This window comes from Macaca nemestrina, chromosome 12 (assembly GCF_043159975.1).
Source record: "Macaca nemestrina isolate mMacNem1 chromosome 12, mMacNem.hap1, whole genome shotgun sequence".
In the NCBI taxonomy this organism is placed as follows: Eukaryota; Metazoa; Chordata; class Mammalia; order Primates; family Cercopithecidae; genus Macaca; species Macaca nemestrina.
The window spans coordinates 67767840-67781717 of NC_092136.1; positions in this window are offsets into that span (position 1 = coordinate 67767840).

Consider the following 13878-nt stretch of genomic DNA (forward strand, 5'->3'; position numbering starts at 1 on the left):
GATATTTGGAAGCCCATAGAGGGCTATGGTGAAAAAGGAAATATCCTCAGATGAAATCTGAAAAGAAGCTTTCTGAGAAACTTCTCTGTGATGTGTGACTTCCAATCACAGAGTTACACCTGTATTTCGTGGATCTCTTTGCTAGCCTTATTTCTGTGGAATCTGAGAACAGATATTTCGGATCCCTTTGAAGACTATAGGGACAAGGGAAATATCCTCCGATAACAAAGAGAAAGAAGCTTTCTGAGAAACTTCTTTGTGTTCTGTGAAATCATCTCACAGAGTTACAGCTTTCCCCTCAAGAAGGCTTTCGCTAAGACAGTTCTTGTGGAATTGGCAAAGTGATATTTGGAAGCCCATAGAGGTCTATGGTGAAAAAGGAAATATCCTCAGATGAAATCTGGAAAGAAGGTTTCTGAGAAACTGCTCTGTGATGTGTGACTTCCACTCATCGAGTTACATCTGTATTTCGTGGATCTCTTTGCTAGCCTTATTTCTGTGGAATCTGAGAACAGATATTTCGGATCCCTTTGAAGACTATAGGGCCAAAGGAAATATCCTTCGATAACAATGAGAAAGAAGCTTTCTGAGAAACTTCTTTGTGTTCTGTGAAATCATCTCACAGAATTACAGCTTTGCCTTCAACAAGCCGCTCGCTAAGACAGTTCTTGTGGATTTGGAAAAGGGATATTTGGAAGCCCATAGAGGGCTATGGTGAAAAAGGAAATATCCTCAGATGTAATCTGGATAGCAGCTTTCTGAGAAAATGCGTAGTGTTCTGTTAAATCATCTCACAGAGTTACATCTGTATTTCGTGGATGTCTTTGCTAGCCTTATTTCTGTGGAATCTGAGAACAGATATTTCGGATCCCTTTGAAGACTCTAGGGCCAAAGGAAATATCCTCCGATAACAAAGAGAAAGTAGCTTTCTGAGAAACTTCTTTGTGTTCTGTGAAATCGTCTCACAGAGTTACAGCTTTCCCGTCAAGATCCTTTCGCTGAGACTGTTCATGTGAAATTGGCACAGTGATATTTGTAAGCCCAGAGAGGGCAATGTTGAAAAAGGAAATATCCTCAGATGAAATCTGAAAGAAGCTTGCTGAGAAACTTCTCTGTGATGTGTGACTTCCACTCACAGAGTTACATCTGTATTTTGTGGATCTCATTGCTAGCCTTATTTCTGTGGAATCTGAGAACAGATATTTCGGATCCCTTTGAAGACTATAGGGACAAGGGAAATATCCTCCGATAACAAAGAGAAAGAAGCTTTCTGAGAAACTTCTTTGTGTTCTGTGAAATCATCTCACAGAGTTACAGCTTTCCCCTCAAGAAGCCTTTCGCTAAGAGAGTTCTTGTGGAATTGGAAAAGTGATATTTGGGAGCTCATAGAGGGCTATGGTGAAAAAGGAAATATCCTCAGACGAAATCTGGAAAGAAGCTTTCTGAGAAACTGATTAGTGTTCTCTTAATTCACCTCACAGAGTTACATCTTTATTTAGTGGTTCTCTTTGCTAACCTTATTTCTGTGGAATCTGAGAATAGATATTTCGGATCCCTTTGAAGACTATAGGGCCAAAGGAAATATCCTCCGATAAGAAAGAGAAAGAAGCTTTCTAAGAAATTTCTTTGTGTTCTGTGAAATCATCTCACAGAGTTACAGCTTTCCCCTCAAGAAGCCTTTCGCTAAGACAGTTCTTGTGGAATTTGCAAAGTGATATTTGGAAGCCCATAGAGGGCTCTGGTGAAAAAGGAAATATCCTCAGGTGAAATCTGTAAGGAAGCTTTCTGAGAAACTGCTCTGTGATGTGTAACTTCCACTCACAGAGTTACATCTGTATTTCATGGATCTCTTTGCTAGCCTTATTTCTGTGGAATCTGAGAACAGATATTTCGAATCCCTTTGAAGACTATAGGGCCAAAGGAAATATCCTCCGATAACAAAGAGAAAGAAGCTTACTGAGAAACTTCTTTGTGTTCTGTGAAATCATCTCACAGAGTTACAGCTTTCCCCCCAAGAAGCCTTCCGCTAAGACAGTTCTTGTGGAATTGGCAAAGTGATATTTGGAAGCCCATAGAGGTCTGTGGTGAAAAAGGAAATATCCTCAGGTGAAATCTGGAAAGAAGCTTTCTGAGAAACTGCTTAGTGTTGTGTTAATACATCTCAGAGAGTTACATCTGTATTTCGTGGATCTCTTTGCTAGCCTTATTTCTGTGGAATCTGAGAACAGATATTTCGGATCCTTTTGGAGACTATAGGGCCAAAGGAAATATCCTCCGATAACAAAGAGAAAGAAGCTTTCTGAGAAACTTCTTTGTGTTCTGTGAAATCATGTCACAGAGTTACAGCTTTCCCCTCAAGAAGCCTTCCGCTAAGACAGTTTTTGTGGAATTGGCAAAGTGATATTTGGAAGCCCATAGAGGGCTATGGTGACAAAGGAAATATCCTCATATGAAATCTGGAAAGAAGCTTTCTGAGAAACTGCTTAGTGTTCTGTTAATTCATCTCACAGAGTTACATCTGTATTTCGTGTATCTCTTTGCTAGCCTTATTTCTATGGAATCTGAGAACAGATATTTCGGATCCGTTTGAAGACTATAGGGCCAAAGGAAATATCCTCCGATAACAAAGAGAAAGAAGCTTTCTGAGAAACTACTTAGTGTTCTGTGAAATCATCTCACAGAGTTACAGCTTTCCCCTCAAGAAGCCTTTCGCTAAGACATTTCTTGTGGAATTTGCAAAGTGATATTTGGAAGCCCATAGAGGGCTATGGTGAAAAAGGAAATATCCTCCGATGAAATCTGAAAAGAAGTTTTCTGAGAAACTTCTCTGTGATGTGTGACTTCCAATCACAGAGTTACATCTGTATTTCGTGGATCTCTTTGCTAGCCTTATTTCTGTGGAATCTGAGAACAGATATTTCGGATCCCTTTGAAGACTATAGGGACAAGGGAAATATCCTCTGATAACAAAGAGAAAGAACCTTTCTGAGAAACTTCTTTGTGTTCTGTGAAATCATCTCACAGAGTTTCAGCTTTCCCCTCAAGAAGCCTTTCGCTAAGACAGTTCTTGTGGAATTGGCAAAGTGATATTTGGAAGCCCATAGAGGGCTATAGTGAAAAAGGAAATATCCTCAGATGAAATCTGGAAAGAAGCTTTCTGAGAAACTGCTCTGTGATGTGTGACTTCTACTCACTGGGTTACATGTGTATTTCGTGGATCTCTTTGCTAGCCTTATTTCTGTGGAATCTGAGAACAGATATTTCGGATCCCTTTGAAGACTATAGGGCCAAAGGAAATATCCTCCGATAACAAAGAGAAAGAAGCTTTCTGAGAAACTTCTTTGTGTTCTGTGAAATCATCTCACAGAGTTACAGCTTTCCCCTCAAGAAGGCTTTCGCTAAGACAGTTCTTGTGGAATTGGCAAAGTGATATTTGGAAGCCCATAGAGGTCTATGGTGAAAAAGGAAATATCCTCAGATGAAATCTGGAAAGAAGCTTTCTGAGAAACTGCTTAGTGTTCTACTAACTCACCTCACAGAGTTACATCTCTATTTAGTGGATCTCTTTGTAACCTTATTTCTGTGGAATCTGAGAACAGATATTTCGGATCCCTTTTAAGACTATAGGGCCAAAGGAAATATCCTCCGATAACAAAGAGAAAGAAGCTTTCTAAGAAACTTCTTTGTGTTTTGTGAAATCATCTCACAGAGTTACAGCTTTCCCCTCAAGAAGCCTTTCGCTAAGACAGTTCTTGTGGTATTGGCAAAGTGATATTTGGAAGCCCATAGAGGTCTATGGTGAAAAAGGAAATATCCTCAGATGAAATCTGGAAAGAAGGTTTCTGAGAAACTGCTCTGTGATGTGTGACTTCCACTCACCGAGTTACATCTGTATTTCGTGGATCTCTTTGCTAGCCTTATTTCTGTGGAATCTGAGAACAGATATTTCGGATCCCTTTGAAGACTATAGGGCCAAAGGAAATATCCTCCGATAACAATGAGAAAGAAGCTTTCTGAGAAACTTCTTTGTGTTCTGTGAAATCATCTCACAGAATTACAGCTTTGCCTTCAACAAGCCGCTCGCTAAGACAGTTCTTGTGGATTTGGAAAAGGGATATTTGGAAGCCCATAGAGGGCTATGGTGAAAAAGGAAATATCCTCAGATGTAATCTGGATAGCAGCTTTCTGAGAAAATGCGTAGTGTTCTGTTAATTCATCTCACAGAGTTACATCTGTATTTCGTGGATGTCTTTGCTAGCCTTATTTCTGTGGAATCTGAGAACAGATATTTCGGATCCCTTTGAAGACTCTAGGGCCAAAGGAAATATCCTCCGATAACAAAGAGAAAGTAGCTTTCTGAGAAACTTCTTTGTGTTCTGTGAAATCGTCTCACAGAGTTACAGCTTTCCCGTCAAGATCCTTTCGCTGAGACTGTTCATGTGAAATTGGCACAGTGATATTTGTAAGCCCAGAGAGGGCTATGTTGAAAAAGGAAATATCCTCAGATGAAATCTGAAAGAAGCTTGCTGAGAAACTTCTCTGTGATGTGTGACTTCCACTCACAGAGTTACATCTGTATTTTGTGGATCTCATTGCTAGCCTTATTTCTGTGGAATCTGAGAACAGATATTTCGGATCCCTTTGAAGACTATAGGGACAAGGGAAATATCCTCCGATAACAAAGAGAAAGAAGCTTTCTGAGAAACTTCTTTGTGTTCTGTGAAATCATCTCACAGAGTTACAGCTTTCCCCTCAAGAAGCCTTTCGCTAAGAGAGTTCTTGTGGAATTGGAAAAGTGATATTTGGGAGCTCATAGAGGGCTATGGTGAAAAAGGAAATATCCTCAGACGAAATCTGGAAAGAAGCTTTCTGAGAAACTGATTAGTGTTCTCTTAATTCACCTCACAGAGTTACATCTTTATTTAGTGGTTCTCTTTGCTAACCTTATTTCTGTGGAATCTGAGAATAGATATTTCGGATCCCTTTGAAGACTATAGGGCCAAAGGAAATATCCTCCGATAAGAAAGAGAAAGAAGCTTTCTAAGAAACTTCTTTGTGTTCTGTGAAATCATCTCACAGAGTTACAGCTTTCCCCTCAAGAAGCCTTTCGCTAAGACAGTTCTTGTGGAATTTGCAAAGTGATATTTGGAAGCCCATAGAGGGCTCTGGTGAAAAAGGAAATATCCTCAGATGAAATCTGTAAGGAAGCTTTCTGAGAAACTGCTCTGTGATGTGTAACTTCCACTCACAGAGTTACATCTGTATTTCAGGGATCTCTTTGCTAGCCTTATTTCTGTGGAATCTGAGAACAGATATTTCGAATCCCTTTGAAGACTATAGGGCCAAAGGAAATATCCTCCGATAACAAAGAGAAAGAAGCTTACTGAGAAACTGCTTTGTGTTCTGTGAAATCATCTCACAGAGTTACAGCTTTCCCCTCAAGAAGCCTTCCGCTAAGACAGTTCTTGTGGAATTGGCAAAGTGATATTTGGAAGCCCATAGAGGTCTGTGGTGAAAAAGGAAATATCCTCAGGTGAAATCTGGAAAGAAGCTTTCTGAGAAACTGCTTAGTGTTGTGTTAATTCATCTCAGAGAGTTACATCTGTATTTCGTGGATCTCTTTGCTAGCCTTATTTCTGTGGAATCTGAGAACAGATATTTCGGATCCTTTTGAAGACTATAGGGCCAAAGGAAATATCCTCCGATAACAAAGAGAAAGAAGCTTTCTGAGAAACTTCTTTGTGTTCTGTGAAATCATGTCACAGAGTTACAGCTTTCCCCTCAAGAAGCCTTCCGCTAAGACAGTTTTTGTGGAATTGGCAAAGTGATATTTGGAAGCCCATAGAGGGCTATGGTGACAAAGGAAATATCCTCATATGAAATCTGGAAAGAAGCTTTCTGAGAAACTGCTTAGTGTTCTGTTAATTCATCTCACAGAGTTACATCTGTATTTCGTGTATCTCTTTGCTAGCCTTATTTCTATGGAATCTGAGAACAGATATTTCGGATCCGTTTGAAGACTATAGGGCCAAAGGAAATATCCTCCGATAACAAAGAGAAAGAAGCTTTCTGAGAAACTACTTTGTGTTCTGTGAAATCATCTCACAGAGTTACAGCTTTCCCCTCAAGAAGCCTTTCGCTAAGACATTTCTTGTGGAATTTGCAAAGTGATATTTGGAAGCCCATAGAGGGCTATGGTGAAAAAGGAAATATCCTCAGATGAAATCTGAAAAGAAGTTTTCTGAGAAACTTCTCTGTGATGTGTGACTTCCAATCACAGAGTTACATCTGTATTTCGTGGATCTCTTTGCTAGCCTTATTTCTGTGGAATCTGAGAACAGATATTTCGGATCCCTTTGAAGACTATAGGGACAAGGGAAATATCCTCTGATAACAAAGAGAAAGAACCTTTCTGAGAAACTTCTTTGTGTTCTGTGAAATCATCTCACAGAGTTTCAGCTTTCCCCTCAAGAAGCCTTTCGCTAAGACAGTTCTTGTGGAATTGGCAAAGTGATATTTGGAAGCCCATAGAGGGCTATAGTGAAAAAGGAAATATCCTCAGATGAAATCTGGAAAGAAGCTTTCTGAGAAACTGCTCTGTGATGTGTGACTTCCACTCACTGGGTTACATGTGTATTTCGTGGATCTCTTTGCTAGCCTTATTTCTGTGGAATCTGAGAACAGATATTTCGGATCCCTTTGAAGACTATAGGGCCAAAGGAAATATCCTCCGATAACAAAGAGAAAGAAGCTTTCTGAGAAACTTCTTTGTGTTCTGTGAAATCATCTCACAGAGTTACAGCTTTCCCCTCAAGAAGGCTTTCGCTAAGACAGTTCTTGTGGAATTGGCAAAGTGATATTTGGAAGCCCATAGAGGTCTATGGTGAAAAAGGAAATATCCTCAGATGAAATCTGGAAAGAAGCTTTCTGAGAAACTGCTTAGTGTTCTATTAACTCACCTCACAGAGTTACATCTCTATTTAGTGGATCTCTTTGTAACCTTATTACTGTGTAATCTGAGAACAGATATTTCCGGTCCCTTTGAAGACTATAGGGCCAAAGGAAATATCCTCCGATAACAAAGAGAAAGAAGCTTTCTAAGAAACTTCTTTGTGTTTTGTGAAATCATCTCACAGAGTTACAGCTTTCCCCTCAAGAAGCCTTTCACTAAGACAGTTCTTGTGGTATTGGCAAAGTGATATTTGGAAGCCCATAGAGGTCTATGGTGAAAAAGGAAATATCCTCAGATGAAATCTGGAAAGTAGGTTTCTGAGAAACTGCTCCGTGATGTGTGACTTCCACTCACCGAGTTCCATCTGTATTTCCTGGATCTCTTTGCTAGCCTTATTTCTGTGGAATCTGAGAACAGATATTTCGGATCCCTTTGAAGACTATAGGGCCAAAGGAAATATCCTCCGATAACAATGAGAAAGAAGCTTTCTGAGAAACTTCTTTGTGTTCTGTGAAATCATCTCACAGAATTACAGCTTTGCCTTCAACAAGCCGCTCGCTAAGACAGTTCTTGTGGATTTGGAAAAGGGATATTTGGAAGCCCATAGAGGGCTATGGTGAAAAAGGAAATATCCTCAGATGTAATCTGGATAGCAGCTTTCTTTGAAAATGCGTAGTGTTCTGTTAATTCATCTCACAGAGTTACATCTGTATTTCGTGGATGTCTTTGCTAGCCTTATTTCTGTGGAATCTGAGAACAGATATTTCGGATCCCTTTGAAGACTCTAGGGCCAAAGGAAACATCCTCCGATAACAAAGAGAAAGAAGCTTTCTGAGAAACTTCTTTGTGTTCTGTGAAATCGTCTCACAGAGTTACAGCTTTCCCGTCAAGATCCTTTCGCTGAGACTGTTTATGTGAAATTGGCACAGTGATATTTGTAAGCCCAGAGAGGGCTATGTTGAAAAAGGAAATATCCTCAGATGAAATCTGAAAGAAGCTTGCTGAGAAACTTCTCTGTGATGAGTGACTTCCACTCACAGAGTTACATCTGTATTTTGTGGATCTCCTTGCTAGCCTTTTTTCTGTGGAATCTGAGAACAGATATTTCGGATCCCTTTGAAGACTATAGGGACAAGGGAAATATCCTCCGATAACAAAGAGAAAGAAGCTTTCTGAGAAACTTCTTTGTGTTCTGTGAAATCATCTCACAGAGTTACAGCTTTCCCCTCAAGAAGCCTTTCGCTAAGAGAGTTGTTGTGGAATTGGCAAAGTGATATTTGGGAGCTCATAGAGGGCTATGGTGAAAAAGGAAATATCCTCAGACGAAATCTGGAAAGAAGCTGTCTGAGAATCTGCTTAGTGTTCTCTTAATTCACCTCACAGAGTTACATCTTTATTTAGTGTTTCTCTTTGCTATCCTTATTTCTGTGGAATCTCAGAACAGATATTTCGGATCCCTTTGAAGACTATAGGGCCAAAGGAAATATCCTCCGATAGGAAAGAGAAAGAAGCTTTCTAAGAAACTTCTTTGTGTTCTGTGAAATCATCTCACAGAGTTACAGCTTTCCCCTCAAGAAGCCTTTCGCTAAGACAGTTCTTGTGGAATTTGCAAAGTGATATTTGGAAGCCCATAGAGGGCTCTGGTGAAAAAGGAAATATCCTTAGTTGAAATCTGTAAGGAAGCCTTCTGAGAAACTGCTCTGTGATGTGTAACTTCCACTCACAGAGTTACATCAGTATTTCATGGATCTCTTTGCTAGCCTTATTTCTGTGGAATCTGAGAACAGATATTTCGAATCCCTTTGAAGACTATAGGGCCAAAGGAAATATCCTCCGATAACAAAGAGAAAGAAGCTTTCTGAGAAACTTCTTTGTGTTCTGTGAAATCATCTCACAGAGTTACAGCTTTTCCCTCAAGAAGCCTTTCGCTAAGACAGTTCTTGTGGAATTGGCAAAGTGATATTTGGAAGCCCATAGAGGGCTAATGTGAAAAAGGAAATATCCTCAGGTGAAATCTGGAAAGAAGCTTTCTGAGAAACTGCTTAGTGTTGTGTTAATTCATCTCAGAGAGTTACATCTGTATTTCGTGGATCTCTTTGCTAGCCTTATTTCTGTGGAATCTGAGAACAGATATTTCGGATCCCTTTGAAGACTATAGGGCCAGAGGAAATATCCTCCGATAACAAAGAGAAAGAAGCTTTCTGAGAAACTTCTTTGTGTTCTGTGAAATCATGTCACAGAGTTACAGCTTTCCCCTCAAGAAGCCTTCCGCTAAGACAGTTTTTGTGGAAATGGCAAAGTGATATTTGGAAGCCCATAGGGGCCTATGGTGACAAAGGAAATATCCTCATATGAAATCTGGAAAGAAACTTTCTGAGAAACTGCTTAGTGTTCTGTTAATTCATCTCACAGAGTTACATCTGTATTTCGTGTATCTCTTTGCTAGCCTTATTTCTGTGGAATCTGAGAACAGATATTTCGGATCCGTTTGAAGACTATAGGGCCAAAGGAAATATCCTCCGATAACAAAGAGAAAGAAGCTTTCTGAGAAACTACTTTGTGTTCTGTGAAATCATCTCACAGAGTTACAGCTTTCCCCTCAAGAAGCCTTTCGCTAAGACATTTCTTGTGGAATTTGCAAAGTGATATTTGGAAGCCCATAGAGGGCTATGGTGAAAAAGGAAATATCCTCAGATGAAATCTGAAAAGAAGCTTTCTGAGAAACTTCTCTGTGATGTGTGACTTCCAATCACAGAGTTACATCTGTATTTCGTGGATCTCTTTGCTAGCCTTATTTCTGTGGAATCTGAGAACAGATATTTCGGATCCCTTTGAAGACTATAGGGCCAAAGGAAATATCCTCCGATAACAAAGAGAAAGAAGCTTTCTGAGAAACTTCTTTGTGTTCTGTGAAATCATCTCACAGAGTTACAGCTTTCCCCTCAAGAAGGCTTTCGCTAAGACAGTTCTTGTGGAATTGGCAAAGTGATATTTGGAAGCCCATAGAGGTCTATGGTGAAAAAGGAAATATCCTCAGATGAAATCTGGAAAGAAGCTTTCTGAGAAACTGCTTAGTGTTCTATTAACTCACCTCACAGAGTTACATCTCTATTTAGTGGATCTCTTTGTAACCTTAAAACTGTGTAATCTGAGAACAGATATTTCCGATCCCTTTGAAGACTATAGGGCCAAAGGAAATATCCTCCGATAACAAAGAGAAAGAAGCTTTCTAAGAAACTTCTTTGTGTTTTGTGAAATCATCTCACAGAGTTACAGCTTTCCCCTCAAGAAGCCTTTCACTAAGACAGTTCTTGTGGTATTGGCAAAGTGATATTTGGAAGCCCATAGAGGTCTATGGTGAAAAAGGAAATATCCTCAGATGAAATCTGGAAAGTAGGTTTCTGAGAAACTGCTCCGTGATGTGTGACTTCCACTCACCGAGTTCCATCTGTATTTCCTGGATCTCTTTGCTAGCCTTATTTCTGTGGAATCTGAGAACAGATATTTCGGATCCCTTTGAAGACTATAGGGCCAAAGGAAATATCCTCCGATAACAATGAGAAAGAAGCTTTCTGAGAAACTTCTTTGTGTTCTGTGAAATCATCTCACAGAATTACAGCTTTGCCTTCAACAAGCCGCTCGCTAAGACAGTTCTTGTGGATTTGGAAAAGGGATATTTGGAAGCCCATAGAGGGCTATGGTGAAAAAGGAAATATCCTCAGATGTAATCTGGATAGCAGCTTTCTGAGACAATGCGTAGTGTTCTGTTAATTCATCTCACAGAGTTACATCTGTATTTCGTGGATGTCTTTGCTAGCCTTATTTCTGTGGAATCTGAGAACAGATATTTCGGATCCCTTTGAAGACTCTAGGGCCAAAGGAAATATCCTCCGATAACAAAGAGAAAGAAGCTTTCTGAGAAACTTCTTTGTGTTCTGTGAAATCGTCTCACAGAGTTACAGCTTTCCCGTCAAGATCCTTTCGCTGAGACTGTTTATGTGAAATTGGCACAGTGATATTTGTAAGCCCAGAGAGGGCTATGTTGAAAAAGGAAATATCCTCAGATGAAATCTGAAAGAAGCTTGCTGAGAAACTTCTCTGTGATGTGTGACTTCCACTCACAGAGTTACATCTGTATTTTGTGGATCTCCTTGCTAGCCTTATTTCTGTGGAATCTGAGAACAGATATTTCGGATCCTGTTGAAGACTATAGGGACAAGGGAAATATCCTCCGATAACAAAGAGAAAGAAGCTTTCTGAGAAACTTCTTTGTGTTCTGTGAAATCATCTCACAGAGTTACAGCTTCCCCCTCAAGAAGCCTTTCGCTAAGAGAGTTGTTGTGGAATTGGCAAAGTGATATTTGGGAGCTCATAGAGGGCTATGGTGAAAAAGGAAATATCCTCAGACGAAATCTGGAAAGAAGCTGTCTGAGAATCTGCTTAGTGTTCTCTTAATTCACCTCACAGAGTTACATCTTTATTTAGTGTTTCTCTTTGCTAACCTTATTTCTGTGGAATCTCAGAACAGATATTTCGGATCCCTTTGAAGACTATAGGGCCAAAGGAAATATCCTCCGATAGGAAAGAGAAAGAAGCTTTCTAAGAAACTTCTTTGTGTTCTGTGAAATCATCTCACAGAGTTACAGCTTTCCCCTCAAGAAGCCTTTCGCTAAGACAGTTCTTGTGGAATTTGCAAAGTGATATTTGGAAGCCCATAGAGGGCTCTGGTGAAAAAGGAAATATCCTTAGTTGAAATCTGTAAGGAAGCCTTCTGAGAAACTGCTCTGTGATGTGTAACTTCCACTCACAGAGTTACATCAGTATTTCATGGATCTCTTTGCTAGCCTTATTTCTGTGGAATCTGAGAACAGATATTTCGAATCCCTTTGAAGACTATAGGGCCAAAGGAAATATCCTCCGATAACAAAGAGAAAGAAGCTTTCTGAGAAACTTCTTTGTGTTCTGTGAAATCATCTCACAGAGTTACAGCTTTCCCCTCAAGAAGCCTTTCGCTAAGACAGTTCTTGTGGAATTGGCAAAGTGATATTTGGAAGCCCATAGAGGGCTAATGTGAAAAAGGAAATATCCTCAGGTGAAATCTGGAAAGAAGCTTTCTGAGAAACTGCTTAGTGTTGTGTTAATTCATCTCAGAGAGTTACATCTGTATTTCGTGGATCTCTTTGCTAGCCTTATTTCTGTGGAATCTGAGAACAGATATTTCGGATCCCTTTGAAGACTATAGGGCCAGAGGAAATATCCTCCGATAACAAAGAGAAAGAAGCTTTCTGAGAAACTTCTTTGTGTTCTGTGAAATCATGTCACAGAGTTACAGCTTTCCCCTCAAGAAGCCTTCCGCTAAGACAGTTTTTGTGGAAATGGCAAAGTGATATTTGGAAGCCCATAGGGGCCTATGGTGACAAAGGAAATATCCTCATATGAAATCTGGAAAGAAACTTTCTGAGAAACTGCTTAGTGTTCTGTTAATTCATCTCACAGAGTTACATCTTTATTTCGTGTATCTCTTTGCTAGCCTTATTTCTGTGGAATCTGAGAACAGATATTTCGGATCCGTTTGAAGACTATAGGGCCAAAGGAAATATCTTCCGATAACAAAGAGAAAGAAGCTTTCTGAGAAACTACTTTGTGTTCTGTGAAATCATCTCACAGAGTTACAGCTTTCCCCTCAAGAAGCCTTTCGCTAAGACATTTCTTGTGGAATTTTCAAAGTGATATTTGGAAGCCCATAGAGGGATATGGTGAAAAAGGAAATATCCTCAGATGAAATCTGAAAAGAAGCTTTCTGAGAAACTTCTCTGTGATGTGTGACTTCCAATCACAGAGTTACATCTGTATTTCGTGGATCTCTTTGCTAGCCTTATTTCTGTGGAATCTGAGAACAGATATTTCGGATCCCTTTGAAGACTATAGGGCCAAAAGAAATATCCTCTGATAACAAAGAGAAAGAAGCTGTCTGAGAAACTTCTTTGTGTTCCGTGAAATCATCTCACAGAGTTACAGCTTTCCCCTCAAGAAGCCTCTCGCTAAGACAGTTCTTGTGGAATTCGCAAAGTGATATTTGGAAGCCCATAGATGGCTATGGTGAAAAAGGAAATATCCTCAGAAGAAATCTGGAAAGAAGATTTCTGAAAAACTGCTTAGTGTTCTGATAATTCATCTCACAGAGTTACATCTGTATTTCGTGGATCTCTTTGCTAGCCTTATTTCTGTGGAATCAGAACAGATATTTCGAATCCCTTTGAAGACTATAGGGCCAAAGGAAATATCCTCCGATAACAAAAATAAAGAAGCTTGCTGAGAAACCTCTTTGTGTTCTGTGAAATCATCTCACAGAGTTACAGCTTTCCCCTCAAGAAGCCTTTCGCTAAGACAGTTCTTGTGTTATTGGCAAAGTGATATTTGGAAGCCCATGGAAGTCTATGGTGAAAAAGGAAATATCCTCGGATGAAATCTGGAAAGAAGGTTTCTGAGAAACTGCTCTGTGATGTGTGACTTCCACTCACCGAGTTACATCTGTATTTCGTGGATCTCTTTGCTAGCCTTATTTCAGTGGAATCTGAGAACAGATATTTCGGATCCCTTTGAAGACTATAGGGCCAAAGGAAATATCCTCCGATAACAAAGAGAAAGAAGCTTTCGGAGAAACTTCTTTGTGTTCTGTGAAATCATCTCACAGAATTACAGCTTTGCCTTCAACAAGCCGCTCGCTAAGACAGTTCTTGTGGATTTGGAAAAGTGATATTTGGAAGCCCATAGAGAGCTATGGTGAAAAAGGAAATATCCTCAGATGAAATCTGGAAAGCAGCTTTCTGAGAAAATGCGTACTGTTCTGTTAATTCATCTCACAGAGTTACATTTGTATTTCGTGTATGTCTTTGCTAGCCTTATTTCTGTGGAATCTGAGAACA